This window comes from Ostrinia nubilalis, chromosome 20 (genome assembly GCF_963855985.1).
Source record: "Ostrinia nubilalis chromosome 20, ilOstNubi1.1, whole genome shotgun sequence".
NCBI classification, from domain to species: Eukaryota; Metazoa; Arthropoda; class Insecta; order Lepidoptera; family Crambidae; genus Ostrinia; species Ostrinia nubilalis.
The window spans coordinates 12291363-12296074 of record NC_087107.1 but is presented as its reverse complement, the minus strand read 5'-3'; positions in this window follow the sequence as shown (position 1 = coordinate 12296074).

The window sequence follows — 4712 nt, the reverse complement described above, 5'->3', positions numbered from 1 at the left end:
TGTGGTTTGATTTACTTCATCATCCCTGATAGAAGTTAGATATAAATAAAATACTCTATAATGCACACACCACACAAAACTGACAAATTAATATAGGTTTTCAAACGCCGCAATTAGGCGGTATTATCACAGAATATTAATAAGTACTGTATTATCGTTAGGAAGCGATTTCTACCAGACATCCATAGGGAAAGGACTGTACCTACCTAATTACTATTCGAACTCGCCAAGAGTTCCGTATGTCATCTACATACCTACAGTTATGCTACAGTGTAGACTAATATAAAGAAGACTAGATTTTTTGTATTGAATAGGCTCCTAAACTACTGGACTGTGAAGAATTCTCTCACCATTACCTATACATTATTTCTGAAGAATATAGGCGGTACGAAGTTCGCCTGATCCCTGATCCTAAAACACAAACCCCGACTTACCATTTATGAAAATTAAATTTTACGAATATTATGTTATTCTGGGTTATAAACAATAATACTGTAATGTTTCATCAAAATCCGTTCAGTAGTTTTTGCGTGAAAGAGTAACAAAATTCGATCCAGACATCCAAACTCGCAATAAAATATTAGTAAGATTTACTACCCTTGTAATGCGGTAGAGGGCGCTGATTACATAGGCCAAGCCAAGGCGTTTAGCGTTAGGCTGTACGGCAGGTATTTGTGGAAAATTAGGGTAAAGTTATGGATATCTACTTCATTAACATTAAAAAAAATCCTGTACTTTGCTTGTCTGTGGATCATTAATGTTATTTTCACTTCGCTCAGTAATGTTACCCCATTACTTTTAATTAATTTATCTCGATAATATTTGCAGTGGTTCTTCGTTAAGTGACGATTAAGTTGCGAACTTACAATTAAATTGTGCTAATAGAAACATTATTGTGCTTTTGGCGAACTTTAAAAAGTTGGAAATCTAAGTTATTCGCGGTAAGATCTTTTAAGCCGATGTATAATAATTTGAAGAATAGGTTATTATTCGAAACACTCAGGGCCGGATCGTGAATTTGTGGGGCCCTGGGCTGAAACTACTTGGGGGCCTATCTTAGTACTCAACTAATAGCCATGCCAAAAAACTGTTTCTATAATGATATAATATTATTCTTATTATACATACATTGTGAGTCACGATAAAGTGCACATATGAAAATAGGTGAAACTAGACCTATTTTTATCGACAAAAAAGAGATCAAAAAATTTTTGAGATTTTTTTTATTTTATTTTCTGCCAATTACTTCTTGTAATCTAAGAGGTACATCCTGATAAAATAAAAACAGTAATAATGCTAAATAACAGGCGGTACTAATAATACATAAAATACCCAGAAAATGCCAACAAATAATAAAACATTATACTTTTTGAAAAAAATCTGCTTTTAAATCCGTGTTTTTTTGGTTATTTGACAAATTTCCCCAAAAAATGCCCCCATAACAGGTGGTTTTTATTACTTTGTATTATTCTCTATCGTATTAATTTTGTAAAACCAAAAATCGGAAGTCTCTATCCCTATCACAACATTTGCTATGATCGTTTGAACAAAGGCCTGCCACCACATTATTCTCCGCTACAGGTAGAGACAATTTTCATTTTAACTAAAATGCTTATTTTACTTCGAAATCTTTTGTTTTTATTTGAAATGTAACTTGTTTTTATGAAAATTACAAATCTAGAGCCACTTTCATTTTCTTTGTTAACGAAGCGTTGAATGGCGCGCCCGGAGAGGCTTAGTTCAAACGATCATTGCAAACGTTGTGATAGGGATAGAGACATGCAATTTTTAGTTTTACAAAGGTAATACGATAAAGAATAACACAAAGTAATAAAAACAACCTGTTATGGGGGCATTATTTGGATAAATTTATCAAATAACCAAAAAAACACGAATTAAAATGCAGATTTTTCTCAAAATGTATCATTTTTTTATTATTTGTTGCTATTTTCTGAGTATTTTATGTATTTTTTTAGTATCGCCGGTTATTTAGCATTATTACTGTTTTTATTTTATCAGGATATACCTCTTAGTTTAAAAGTTATTACGTTTTCTTTACAAGAAGCAATTGGAAGAAAAAAAATATCTCAAAAAGGACATCATCCGTTTTGGTCCAAAATCAAAAGTGCCGGCCAAAAAATAAAAGTGCTGTATTCTGATAGAACACGTCCACCTTAGCATTTGTTACTATGGCACCAAAGCTGTAGCACCACTGTGCATCGTAGTATTTGAGTTCTAAAAGTATGTCTTTTTAACATTTACAATTAAACTATTTACTAAAACAAATGTAGTATCTTGCCGAAACATGGCGTTTTTAATATGTTTTGGTTAACACGATGTACTTATTGTCGTTCATATACACCGCATACCCAAAAAAATGCACCATGAGTACCTACAAACAATAAAAAGGAATAATAATAACTCGACGCACAGTGGTGCTACAGCTTTGGTGCCATAGTAACAAATGTTAAGGCAGACGTATTCTGTCAGTATACAGCACTTTTTTTTTGTTGGCCGGCACTTTTGATTTTGGACCAAAAATATATGATACGTTTTTAATCAATTATTTTTCTTATGACGTTGTCAACGTTGTAAACCGACTTTACAGACAACTATTTTCTTTTTCTTCAAATTATGGCCTACTTTTTAGCGGGATCTGGGGGCCCCTTGTAACCCCGGGGCCCTGGGCTGCAGCCCAATCAGCCCATAGGTAGATCCGGCCCTGGAAACACTGTGTAGGTATTTAGTCCTTGCTTCGAAACGATGACCATAAAAATCTAGGGGAGACCGAGGAGAATTGTGACATTTTCGATTTTTGGAAACCTATTACTTAACTCTCAGCGAACTCGCAACTGCGCATATTTAACTTTAAAGTTTAAAAAAATCGACAATGTCGCAATCGCAACTCTTCTCTGTTACAACTCTCCTCGGTCTCCCCTACTTAGTTAAGATTAGGTTTCTTAGACAGAAATTGTATTTGGATTGCCGATTTCCCTGCCCTGCCTCAAGCTCAAAGCTTACGTAAGTAGGTACATGAGTCTTCTGTCGTTATCTGCCCATCATTTGAGATCTATTCTTCATTCAAACTATTCATTACACCCATTTTAGCTTGACTTGTCTAACACACGTGCGGGACTTTTGTCCCTTCTTCTATTGTGTGCCCGTTTTAAAGAGGGATTTCATATCTGGAAACTACGTATCTAATCCGTCTTCGAGTGTCAAATTTCTTACATGCCAGTAGAGTTATTTAACTAACTGTAAAAAAGCGATGTAGGGTCCTAAAAATGATCCAACTCAGTTTCATGTTTGTGAAAAATCAGGGGGTGTTAATTCACTGCTCTGTAAGTAAGGTGCACTTTTGGACTCACTACGTACCTAATAATGTCTCAAGAAATATTGCAATTTGTTAGTTACAAATCAAATTAACCAACTTAAATACGACTCTATCTATCAGTTATTATGTATTGCAACTATGCGACTAAGTAGGTCTCGGTAGGTCTAGTTAGACCTACAACCCCTGCCTACATTATAAAATCTGATTGTATTGTTGTACAAAGAATGGTAATGTATTTTTAGCCAGGCTGGTTTAGGGTGAAATGAAAAGTTATGTGTTTTGAATGTGTGAGTATTTCTGCCTGGATAACCGACCTACCTACTGGTTAACTTAATGTTCAGCCTTTTTAAATGTAGGATAAGTTAGTACTTGTACGTAGATATAACTTTTTGTGGGTTGGTAGATAGGTATGCCTAGTCAATATTGCCCTTACATCTTCATAATCAGGCATGAGCGCGCGCATTCAGTTTCATCAATGCCTACTAGACCCAATTGAAAGCTTTTAAAAAACGAACAAGACTGTCAACTGGGCCAATTTTGCCGCGCTTCCAACCGTCTTTTGTTGAGCTTGGAGCTATGGCAACCGACGCAGGCGCAGTTTTTTGCGCTCAGGTATCAGTACCAGGCTTTATCCCAGGCCTCATTGTGCGTATTGTCGCACTGAGCCTTGGGGATCAAAAGGGATAAGGGAGGGCCGGGTGAACGAAGTGTATGGTTCCGTATTTAGTTTACCTTCAGTTTGTTATCATAAACTTTTGCATTCAGTAATTTTATGTCCTTCTTACATATGAATTAGTTACATGAAGTTGTAGGACTTGTAAGTAATGGAACGCGAAAGATAAGTCTTATTTCGCCTACCTATATTACATTTTAATTTACACAGAGATCTCTACTATGACTTATTTTTCATCTCAAGAGAGAACACCTATTTTTCTGCCAATGACACCCGCGGGCATCGATTCAGTTCATGATTTATGATGATGATAACGTCATGAACAGACCATAAATAGTAATGATATACAATCAAATCGAAACTTATCTAACTGATTGGAGGAAATGCGAACTCCGATTTGCAATTTTATTTCTTTGGGCATTTTCGAACTCTACAATGCTAGACCAATCACAGGACCATCGAAAACTTCCAAGTATCCCTAAGACCCTTGAAAGGCGGCCTCGTGTGCGTGTATTCAAAATCGCAGGTGTGCTCCGCGATTCAAAACGAGAAATCCTTTCGGGCGATTTCCTATTCGCGCAGCTGTCGAGATTTAGCCTCGAAAGCTAAATTCAACCGTTACTCAGGCTAGCTTCAGCAAACGCTGGGCTCACCTGCAGCGCCGTGACCTTCGCTCACGGGACCTCGTGGCCTTGGTCCAGACTC